This window comes from Rhinolophus sinicus, linkage group LG12 (assembly GCF_036562045.2).
Source record: "Rhinolophus sinicus isolate RSC01 linkage group LG12, ASM3656204v1, whole genome shotgun sequence".
Taxonomy (NCBI): Eukaryota; Metazoa; Chordata; class Mammalia; order Chiroptera; family Rhinolophidae; genus Rhinolophus; species Rhinolophus sinicus.
Window position 1 is genome coordinate 46,296,187 of NC_133761.1, and position 12,161 is coordinate 46,308,347.

The 12,161-nt window shown below is 50.4% G+C and overlaps 1 protein-coding gene across 3 annotated transcripts in view; it reads right to left on the reverse strand.

Moving 5' to 3' along the window:
* Positions 1-12,161, reverse strand: part of GNG4 (G protein subunit gamma 4) — a 45,954-nt gene that overhangs the window by 29,686 nt on the left and 4,107 nt on the right. The gene's annotated exons all lie outside the window — the stretch shown is intronic.

A 12,161-nucleotide genomic window follows, 5' to 3' on the forward strand; every position in this document is an offset into this window, starting at 1 on the left:
TCCTGAACACCAGAAGAAGAGGACTGTTGGTAATTTGCAGCTCTTGGGAAAATCTGTAAGATACAGCTGACTTCAAGGCAGTTCTCAAGAGGAACCAGAGCTGAGGGTGAAGCAGACTGCCTGAGTTTCTTGTTAGGTGCCTAGCACTTTCCATTGTCATGCTTTTGCTTCCACTATTTCATTTCTTCACCACGCCCCCACCCCTTTCTGCTAAAAGCCACTTCCACTCAGCTTCAGGCAGCATTTAGATGGTATTACCCTCTTTAAAAAGCTTGCTGGAGATGGCCACTCCCGTTTCTATGACGTTGCTGGATTTCTCAGGTTCTCATAGCACCAGACCTTGCAATCTTGTATTCAAAGAACTGCGAATGTGTCTTTTCTTCCTCTCCAGACTGCCAGCTTTTTTGAGGGCAGATGTCTGTTACATTCATTTTTATACACTCAGGGTCTCCAGCAAAGGGGTTTACACTCAGTTGATATTTAATTAACTGAATCGAAAGCAAAACAACAAACACGCAAGCAAAGAAAAAACCCAGCACCAACTCCTTTCTTTGAGTCAATGCCACAGGGGCAGAATGACGACGGCCTCTACAGAGGTTCAGACATCATCAGCTGTGAAGGTTCCAGGTCTCAATAATTCTTTTGAAGGGCATGTTGATTTCCAAACGATATCAACCTAGTTTTATGTGCTCATTATAAAGATCCAAACTCCACAGGAAAATATAAAGTAAAAAGTCCCTGTAAGTTCATTATTTCAGTAAGATAATTAAGATTCCTGTTTAGAGTCTTTCTGACTTCATTCCATGAAAAAAATAATACCTAGCAGCTCCACTATTATGACCACTTTAAAAATCAATTTCAGTGGAGGAATTTGAGACCATTCGAAGGCTAGAGTAGAATGGGATAACGGGATTGTTTGTTTGGCTCCTTTTGGGTAGTGACAACCACATCTGCAAAACTCCATGGAGTTGTCAGGCTGAGGTGGACCTCAAAACTTCCTGTTGGAGCAGGTTTCAGTGTCCTTGCAACAGCCTGGCCAAATGACCATTCAGGCCCTCACCCCAATACGTGCCTAACAAGACCTGTGGACAAAGGGACAGTCAGACGACACCCACAGTCGTGGTGTCCGGCAGCAGTGGTGGCTGTGCAGAGGTCATGGAGCACCCCATGTCACATGGTTCCCCAGTCCCAGCCTCCAGAGCCACCTTGATCCTGCCTTGGAGCCAACCTCCTCCAGCACCTGTTCATTCTGTGACCTTCCAATGACTTTACAACAAATCTTCCTTCTGCTGAAGACTCCAGAGCTGGTTTCTGTTTCTTGGAATAGACAAGAAGTTTTCTGAAACTAGGACTGGGTGGTTGACAGCTACGTTAAGTCCCCTGCGCACATCTGTATGACACTGCTCTGGCCACTATTCACTGGTTCTTCCCCCAGGCCACCGGGGTGTGGCTGTGACCTGTTCTCTGACTGGCTGTGTGGCCAAGAGACAGTGTCTGGACAGCTAAGGCCCACTCTGCATAGCAACAGCAAAGGACAAAATGCATGCTATGCTTTTCATAAGTAGCTGCTATGACCTAATAACCTAGTCACTATTTTTCCCCATATGCTCCTGAGCAAACAAGATGAGTAGATTTCCAGCCTGCTTTTTATTATAGAATATGTCAGACATAACACTATTTAGGGAATAATACCACAAACACCTGGTCTATGTACCACCCATATTATGGCGTAAAAAGTATATGGTGAAGTTCCCTAGATACCTCTCCATAATTGCGTGTCCACCCTCTACCCCATAATCACGCTTCCGAATTTGGTTTATTATTCCTACATATCTTTATTGTTTCTAAAACATGTATGTATCTCTAAACAATAGATTTTCCTATTTAAAACATTTGTAAATGGGATAAGACTGTTTTCTGAGATTTCTGCAGCTAATGCCCACTGTATACATTCTCCCTCTATCCGTTCTCCTTGGTGCAGAGCTAGTTATTTCCCATATTTTATCATTTTGTACAATAATGTTACGAACACATCCTTGAGCAAGAATTTCTCTAGGATACCTACTAGGAGTCGAATTGGTTGGTGTAGATTACACACATCTCCACTTGTACCCTTCCCTTTCTTTTTAAATAGGACAGCAGTGAGCTATTTGAAGACTCCATCCATCATAACTTCCCTTAAACCAAACACAAGCTCATGAAAGAGGCTGCTACCCTTTATTCAAGAAATATAAGAATTCTCTGTTTCAGAAAGACCCTCACATCACAGTACCTTAAAGCTGTCAGATCCACACCATCAAAGTACCTAAGTACTTGAACGTCACCGTGGAGGACAGCAGACTGCTGCTGCAGTGTCACCGCACAGCGGAAGCAGAGCCGTCACAGCAGGTGTTCTGCTCACGCTGGTAGCTCAGGTGAGAGCACAGGGCTGTGTGCACTCTGTGAAGGGCTGGTCAGTGCAGCCCCAGATGGCAGGCCAAGGCCCCAGCAGGTCTGCTTGTCATAAACAAGGCCATGTGATGGCCCCAAGGCTACCCTGCAGGGTGTGGGTGCAGCTAGCTCAGTGCCACTTAGGAAGTGTGGTCCGAGGACCTGAGGGGCACATCCCACCCGTCGGGGAGGAAGTGGATTTGAGGACGAAGCTGGTACCCCCAGGAGGAGGCGCTGTCGGCACCTACAGAGACTGACAAGTCTGCTTACGCGTCCTGCTAACTTACTTTTTTCTAATTCTTCTGCGAGCGGTGATATATGGATTAATTCTCAGCTAACCAAAGGATGGCCCTTTCTGACAAGAAAACTCATTTTGTGAACACATCACCTATGAGTTTAAAACCAACCAAGATGGCTCCGCGGAGCCTTCGCAGGACGCAGAGCAGGTCGGCTGCGCGGGCTGTGGAGCTCAGGGCCCGCCCTTTGACTGAAGGTCCCTGATGCTCATCCTGGAGATAAAGCAGCTAGGGAAAGGTATTTTGCAGGTAGGAAGGGTGGGTGGGGAGCCAGGAGGCTTGCCTTTAATCCAGTCTCTGTTTGCAATTACAACTTTCTGTCCTGATTTGTAACTGTCTGCCATCTTCTTGCCCGGAAAAGATCAGTTATCAAGTAAAATGCCTCAGGTGGGAACAAAACCCGTAAGACAGCTTGGCAAATTCATAGAATATCAGACACTGTCACTTGACTTTTCTGAGATTAGGTAACAATTTAATGCCTTGATCTTGAAAAACAAATTGTAATGTAGTTCTCATTCTCGATTAGAAGCATTTATGACCACATGACACAAAGACAGCAGTTTTAAAAGAGGAAGAACTGACTGACACGTGTCAGCCTCTGACACGGTTGACAATTTGTTATATATATTAGCAGGATTTCTCCAAGGTGGCTAACAGACTGACCTGGGTTGTTCAAGTCAGCTTTGCCTGGGGGAGGATATTTTAGCAGCAGTGCCAAAACAGAAAAGGACACATGAAAGAAGCCTGAACATAATCTGGATATTGCCCAGGAAAAAGATGCAGAGTCTGACAGGTTTTTCGTTCATGTGTTGACGGCCGGCTGATGATTCCTGCAAAGGACCTGCTCAAGGTGAACCGTCCGGAAGTGGCAGAGGTGGCAGTGCTGAACGGCAGGCCTGGCAGCAAACAGAGATCAATTCCACATCTTTCCAGCTGCGGAAGCCACAGACCACAGGATCGTGTAGCTGATCTGACCTATGCCTGCACCCCTCCGGAAGCACATGAAACGACACAGCTCCTTGAGCGCCAGGTGGCTGGACCGTGCGGGGACAACTCTGAGCAATTTCTGAGTAAGACAGTCTGCCTGGGAGGCTGGCTCTGGCTATTCCTCCTTTTAACCAGATGCCAACTAGTTGTTGTGAAGAGGCCCCTGAGATGGGAACATTGCTAGTGAAGAGGCACAGGACAAAGCTATAAAAAACAAGAAAAATGGGAAAATGGATACATGGTCCAACTCATGTACAAAGCCTCTGTAAGTGAACAGGGAAGGATGCAAAGACTGGCCTCCATATCTGAGAGCAGACAGATGAAGCTCTGGTCCCAGCAAAGGGTTGGGAGAGGGAGGAGGGAGATGCACAGCCAGAGAAGGCCGAGGTTGGGGTCCGACGTGATGGCACACTTGGTCCCACTGGTCACTAACTAGTCCCCACTTTGGCAGGGAGGGTGGGGGACCAACAGCCAGTCTCAGAACTACCTTCGCTACCTACACAGAGAGACTCGGCCTCTGGAAATTCTCCACTCAATGCCCTGTGGGAGGAGCAAAGCTGCTTAGAGATGTTCCTGCTCTGAAGCCAGCGGCTGAAACAGAAAGGCAATGCGGAAAAAGGTAGACAGCATATAAATGTAGGGTATATTTAGAAAATTTGCCATCATGTGACATTGTTAATGAACCACAGAGGACTAGAAACGGAAGGGATTCCACAGGCCATGGTTCCGATGGTTTTAAAACATAAAGGTCCCTTCTAAAATTAAAAATGCAAAAAAATAAAAAATAATAAAATTAAAAATGCAGCCTCCCTTATAGTAGTTCTTTTAAGATCTATTGACGCAGAAGACATAAAGAATTCAGTAATGCACTTAAAGTCATTTTTATCTTATTGATACACACTTGCAAACCGGGAACGTACAATCAATTGCATGACATTCTGTCAACCTACGCAGGTTCCTGGTGTGGAATGGATTCAGGGACGTCTGCAGGAATCCTGGGCACCACTGTGAGGGAGCTGAGGGCTGGAAGAGGGGAGGTTACTTAACCTCCTTTAACCAGCCAGTGAGTGGTTGGGAAATGGTGTCACCACACTGCTAAGGGACACCAGGTAACTGCTCGGGACCTTGCTTTCACCTCCATTTGGGGGACCCTGAGCGTCCTTCCTTTCACTGGACAGATGAGCCCAGACTAGGGTGGGGGGGCGACTGGCTCTGTGTAGAGAGAACGTCTCGACACATTGGTCTGTGCTTTCTCTCCGCGCTTCCTTGTACCTGACCTTTGGCCAGCCCGCTGGAGGCATCATGCTGCCTCAAGAGGGAACGAGGATGATTACAGGTAGAAAGACAAAGGTATTTTGCTCTTGACTTTCAAAGTAGGTTCTGAAAGCCTGCCTCCAGGACAAGTTTGGATGCCAAAGCTTTTATTTGTGTGAGGAAGGCTCTTAGAAAGAGACGACCCCAAAGGTACCTAGACAGAGAGCAGAGACAGGCCAGGATGGACCTGTCCCTAGGACACCTGCATTGGGAGAGGGGTGGTGAGTAGCACAGGAAACCCCAGGAGTCTGGGGACCCAAGCATAAGGACAGCAGACAGCACTGAGAAGCAGGCCTGCCACCTCTGTCATCACAGTGGGAGCCACGCCTGTAGCAACTTGTGGCCATGCAGGGCCACGTTCTCCAAGGGCCTCCCATCAACAGACCGGAAAACCACTGTGGGTGCCCAGAGATAGTGGTGAGTTTTGTCCAAACCACCTTATGCGACACTCATGTCAGAAGAACAGGGGTCACAGGCACCCCCTCCAGCAGGGTGGGGACCCACCACGCTGAGAGGTAGTGATGTGTACATGCTCTGGCATTTCACTTCTGTACTTGGGAGGGGGCACTGCTGACCTGGAATCTGGCACCCTATTTCCTTGTAAGGTATTTTGGGTCATTTTTTTCCACTTGAAAGGCAGATCATGCAATAGACAGTGTGGCAGCCTCGTTTCTGTCTGGCTCTGCTGTGGCCTCGGCCAACTGACACTTCTCTGACCTTAGCTTCTCTCAAGAATAGGGATAAAGAGTCCTACCTCTGGCAATTCTGAAAAGAGCAAGTGGACGGGGAACGTGGGTAGGGAACGCGAGCTTTTTGTAAACTACAAAATGCTGATCAAATGCTGGCTGGTTCTCCTTTGGAAAATCTAAGCACGGCCTGTAAAATACTTGGAACACAAATGAAGCAGACAGATCCAGAGTGTTTCAGGTAGTGTGTTTAATATTCAAAAAAACTTAACATACTGCCTCAAAATTCCTCTGAACACTTATTTCAGTCAAAGACTGAGGGATGGGGGTGCTTTAAATGAAACAGCAACAGAACTGGAATGAACGAAAGAATTATGAGGTAGAAACAGATGCTTGATGACAAGAGAATTTTAACTGCATAAGGTGCTGCGCTTAGCCAGTCTTTCTCTGTCTACCGGCCAGGAAGGTGCTTTGAAACCACTGAAAATAGAGACAAGGCAGAGCTTTGGATCAGCAAACAGCTCGGTCTGCACCTGGTGTCAGAGGTGGGTGAGCAGGGCTGGGGGAGCCGACCTTTGACCCTGGGGACACTCCCAGTCAGGTATGGAGTTGAGCACACTTCCAAAAAGAAGCACAGGCAAGCAGCCGTGGGGACCACCCCTCTGCTGACCAAGAAGAGCCCACAGGAGCCAGGCTCCTGCCTGCCCACCTGCCGGGTTCATCTTCTGATGCTCCCTGTCTCCAGCAGCCCTGAACTGCTGCCTCTTGGTCCCTGCCAGGCAGGAGACAGGTGACAGGGGCAATTGCCGGACTGCAGCCAGACGCCTGAATTTCGAATCCCGGATCTGCTCCTTACTCGCTAGCAACTTTCGGCAAATTACTTAACCTCTCGCTTTCCTCAAGTGCCAAATGGGAAGAGAAACACTGTACTAGTTTGTTGCTGCTGCAACAAATTGCCACAAAATGGCTGACAACAACACAAATTTATTGTTTTACAGTCTGGTATTCGGAGGCCCACAGCATCAGCAGTGATGCTGCTGGTGGGGGGGGGGGTCTGGGGGACAGGTTGGTTCTTTGACTTCTGCTTCTAGAGGCTGTTCATGCCCCTCCTCCACGTGCAAAGCCAGCAGCCTTGCACCTTCCCATCTGACACTCCTGTCCCGCTCTTAAAAAAACACTTGTGAGGACCCTGGGCCACCAAATTACCCAGAACTACTTCTCCATCTCAAGATTCTTCCTGTTGACCTGCCAGGCCACATGTTAAGAATACAGTCGTCCCTTCTCATCTCGGGGGGCGGGGACCACCAGTGGATGCCTGAAACCGCAGATAGTACCAAACCCTACACATACTATGTTTCTGCCTGTACATGCACACATTTTCACTTACAGGAAGCAGTTCACGGCTTCTCTCTAGCACGCCCAAATTCCCAGCATCACGGTGCTTCCGGGCCATGAAGAAGTACATAAGGGTCACTTGAACACAAGCAGTATGATACTATGACAGTCTATCTGGTAGTTGAGACGTTATCTGGTAGACGCCCGACTAACAGGCGGGGTCTCGACAGTGTAAAGATGCAGCTCGAAGGGATGGCCCATGTCCCGGGAGGGATGGAGCGGGAAGGCACGAGATTTCATCACGCTGCTCAGAACAGTGCACAATTTAAAACGCGTGAATTGTTAATTTCTGGAATTTTCCCTTTTTAATATTTTCGGACCTCAGTTGACCGGGTAACTGAAACCACGGATAAGGGGGAACTACTGTGCATGAAACAGTTCTTCCCGAGCTGTGCCTCCTAACCCATCCTGGTCCACAGGAGGGGGTGGTCTCTCTCCTCTAGTCACCCCCAAGTCTTTAAGACTTGGGGTCTGTGATCCAGCCGCCTAGGGCACCTTCTGGAGGGTCCGGGTCAGGGCTCTCTCTCTTTGGCCACCGCCTGGCACCTGGCCCATCGGGAGCCCGGTCTCTGGGTGACTGACAGTCAGGCTGTTTGGTACAAGAAATCTCCATCCTGTGTCATTTTGCTCAGTCTCTTCCTCTGCCTTGAGTTTGTTACCAAATGTTCCTCTTGGGATGCAGCTGCCTTGTCTGTGGGGGGTGTGTTGGGAGGAGACTGAGGGGAGCAGAAGCCTGGTCCTGCCAAGGAAGGCAGCTGAGCGGAGTCTGTGGCCCATCGCATTGGAACCCGCTTCTGTGCTCGCTGACTCCCAGCGAATCAGACAAGCTGATTTCACAGGCACCTTCCTCTTGGATCAGGTCAGCAAGGCCTTCTGTTTGTGCCCATTTAAAATCTGTAACCCTTTCCCTGGCATTCTGTCTCCCTTCCTGCTTTTAGTTTTCTCCCAAGCATTTAGTCCATTTTAAGATGCTTAATTACTTACTTAAGTTACTTTTGACTTTCTGACTTCTTATTGGTCTGATCCCTCCACTAAAATGTCAATTCTGTGAGGTCAGGTTTTTTTGTCTTCTCCCCAACCCCTAATGCCTGCTTTTTGTTCACGGCTGTGTCCCCAGCATTCAGAACACATAGAGAGGAAAACCAGCAGACTGTGAGGAACTGTGAGAGGAGAGACCCCACCTCCTGCGGGCGCCCCTCACAGCTCACAGCAGCGTTCCAGGGGGAGGCAGGCCAGGGAGACCCTAGGACCGGTCCCCCAATCTGAGTTGCCACGATGACTGTAAAGCAGGGTCAGGGCCCAGCCCTCCTGCCTTAGGTCCCCAGAGAGGGGTTGGGGAAGACATAAAACAAAAACACACCCTTGGGTAGAGACACGTGCTCCCCGAAGGCTAATACACTACAGCTCCCCCCATCCCCCCATCAACAGGCAGTAAGAGATGGTGGGAGCAGCGTCAGCCCAGATCCGCAAGTGTGTGTGTGTGTGGGGGGGAATGGGACAAAGAAGCATCACTGAGAGGCAGAGCTGTAACTGGGGACACAATGAAAGCATGAGTCACCGCAGGGCGCTGCTGGCGGCTCTGCCTGCTTCGCAGAGCCTGGCGGCTGAGCAGCCACACGGACTGCCTGGCGGGGTCCATTCTGAGGGATCTCAGCACATGAAAACCTGCCTTTCTTAGAAAGAGTGTGCATTTTACAGTCATTTTCGTTTTGCCCCAAACTTCAGATCTGTTTTCTTTCACCCCTGGGAGACCAGTCAATCACCATGTGGCTTCACTGGGCACCAGCGACTCTACCTGTGCCTGGCATGACTCCTGTTCCTCCTGGACCCAGCTCCTCTCCCGCTTGCTCCGCCTGCCCAGCTTGCTCCGCCGGCCTCTTCCATTCACTAAACCAGGTCGTGTCACATGCCTGGCTCTCTTCCCCTCCCCGTTAGGTCAGACAGCAGTCAGTGCCCACTGAGCGAGGGCCTGAGTCTTGCAGGGAAGCCCACCGCCCAGCCACCAGCTCTCTGGCCTCCTTCCTCTGACTTGCCCTACGGAGCACGGAGGACCCGCAGGGACTGTGAACTCCCGCACCTGCTCACAGCAGCCCGGGGTCCCTCCCTCACAGAGTAGGCTCTTCCCTCACCTGGCTCCGGCTGCCTTTCTGCTCTGCTCCCCGGACTTCCCCATCTCTGAGCCTTTGCACACGCTGGCCCCTCTGCTCGGAATGCCCTTTCTCATTTGTCTGGATTGAAAAATCGTCCTCAGCTTCCCAGGGCCCCTGAAGGCATGGCCTCTGCTGTCAGGCCGTCTCTGGGTCCCACTGACTGCTGCCATGGTCGGTGCCCCCACAGCACTTGAACCATGTGTCACGGCGTTAATCCCAGGGTAGAGAAACTGTGGGACACACACATTCTCTCTAGATTTTGAGTTCTGCGAAGGGCGTGACTATGTCTGACTCATCTTGAAGTCATCAGTGCCTAAAACATCTGGTGCGTAGCCTGTCGGTGAATGTCACATATCCCGTAAATGAATGTCTTAGAAACATACGGTTTACATACAGTCTATTGCTTTCAGCAAGATAGGCATAGAAAAACTCCTTCCATAGCATGCAGCGTGGTTAGCAGCAGTAAGGCCCAGGAAAGCCAGAGAGAGGCTGTCTTGGTGAGGACCAGCAGAACTCTGGGATGCAAACCCCATGACACAGAAAATTACTGTTTAACAAAATTGTGCCTGGACTCCAGGCCAACGATCAAGTTATTTCCGACACTACTTACTACAACAGAATCTAGCACAAGGAGAGGTTTGGAGAGAAATGGGAGTTCGGAGGAATGGGACCCAGGAGAGATCACAGTGAACCTGGGGGTATGGGGCTGGTTCCTGGGCCTGTTATCCCACCTCTTCCTAACAGTCCTGAGAGCGGGGCCACGACAGAGCAGCGGCTGTGGGCACACTCGCTGCGGGGGAGACAGAGCAAGTACAGGAGAGTCAGTTCTACCAGACCAACCACGTGGAGAATGGTGCTGGGACACCAACCCCAAACGAAAGGGCAGTGGGGTCCACCCCAAGACAGGGACAGGGTGGGGGTGCAGGGTGGGGTGTACCCAGGGACCTGGAAGGTCTCAGTGGGCAGAGACTGCAGTGACCTTGTCCCTTCAGATGAAATTCACTCGGAGAAGAGATGCTGATGAAGCAGATCTACACCTAACCCTGTTCCAGAAAGAATTCAGTGGCTGACGTCACTGTCAGTTTCCCTGTGTTGTTGCCCTTGGAGGTCTAGGCTTTGGGATTCTCCACTCAGGAGCATCCTCCCTTCTCAGCTGCACTCCAGACCCACCACTGCCCCTAGAAGAGTCCAGAAGCCTGACTGTGCCTTCCCCTCCCCGTAACCTTGGCTTCCCCATCTATACCACCAGACGTACACTTGTCCACTTCAGTCACCTGTCCCGTAACCAGGAGGCAGCCCTCCCTGGTCTGTGTGGCCCCACAGGTGTCGGGGGTAAATAAGCATCTGTCTGGTGGGGCCCCCAGCTTGTAAGTTAAGTTACCTGGGGCAGAGAGAAAACAGAACTGTTCCAAGGTTGGTGACAGAAACTAAACCAAATCGGGATTGTTCATGCTGGGTTAGCATACCACAGGCTTCCGGCGCCAGACTTCGAGGAAATTTCTCTGCTGGAAATGCTGAAGGGGATCACAATGTACCACCCCACTCTGGCATAAGGATTATTTTGAGCTGCAGGCAATTAAGGAGGAGGGACACTTGGCTCCCCCTTTCTGTGTAAAAGCAGGGCATACATTTCCCTTTGTAAAGGTGTACCCCACCTTCTCCCATCCCAGGAGCAAGAAAACCTCCACTATCACCAGAGAGAAGGTCAGCGTACCTTCTGCACAAACAAACCTTACTAAAATAAGCCTTATCTTCCATTAGTTTCCCCATATAGTTACCTTCCCACAATTTACTGCCCCTAGAGGCTAAAACTCCCTTTTCTTTGTCTTGTCACCTCCCCACAAGTTATCTTCCTTTGTTAAAATGGTGTATAAGCTCTCAAGCCTAACCTTTTCTTCGGTTTTCTCCTCTTTCCTGTGGAGCTGCTGTGTGCCTGTATAACAAACCTTTCTCCTGTTAATCTGGCTTTTTTCTCCTGTTCAGCTCTCCTGTTGTCAGTTTAATTCACAGGCCCCAGACACTAAATCTAAGAGTGCAGAGGAAAAGTTTCTTTCCTCCCCTACTGTGTTCGTCAAGGGTCTGCACAGCAGGACAGATGTCCCCACATCAGGCTATACAAGCACTGCAGAGGGCAACACTGCAGAGGACGACATTGCAGAGGGCATGCCTGGACCCTCACAGATAAAGAAACGTGGGAAAGTGGAGGCCCACTGTGATAGTGGGTCCCATAGATAAGAAGGGGTCCTCCAGCAATGGAGACTCAGTCTGTGAGGGTCCCGGGCTGCCAGAACCTCCTGACAACAGGAGTAGTAGGGGACAAAACACAGCTCTTTCCAAGGTGTATTAATGATTTGATTCTGGGCACAAAAAGGTGGGCTATTGCTGGACCTGGAAGAAAACCTCGCTGTGTGGGCAGCACGCAGTGGGTGGGCGGCAAACACAGGCTGCCCCGCCTCCAGGAGCCGGACCCCAGGCCAGGCCCAGCCTGAGGCCACCCCAGCTGTCTGCCACCCTTGTCTTTGCCTCTGCACCAGTGTCACAACCTGAACCACAGAGCCACCGGCCACCGTGGAGAGCCACCTGCAGGCCCCAGGCGACCTCCCTGATCACTCTGCTGCCGCCCCTCGGGATTTCCCTGGCTCATTCCTTCCTGTTCTCTGATTCCACTTCTCCTACCTGGACCTTCATACCGGCACACGTTTGGTAATCTCCTGATGTTACGTGTGTGCGCGATGAAACACTGGAAGAAGTCAACACCGCTGAGTTCAGGGGGTGGGACCATGTGGGCACATTCACATGTCATGGTCACACCTTTTGCTCTAGTTGTAAAGGCGTTTCAGTAAGAGTTTTTAATACAATCTTTCCTTCTCCCCATTGCTGTCGCTCTGCCCCTCCCTCATGGG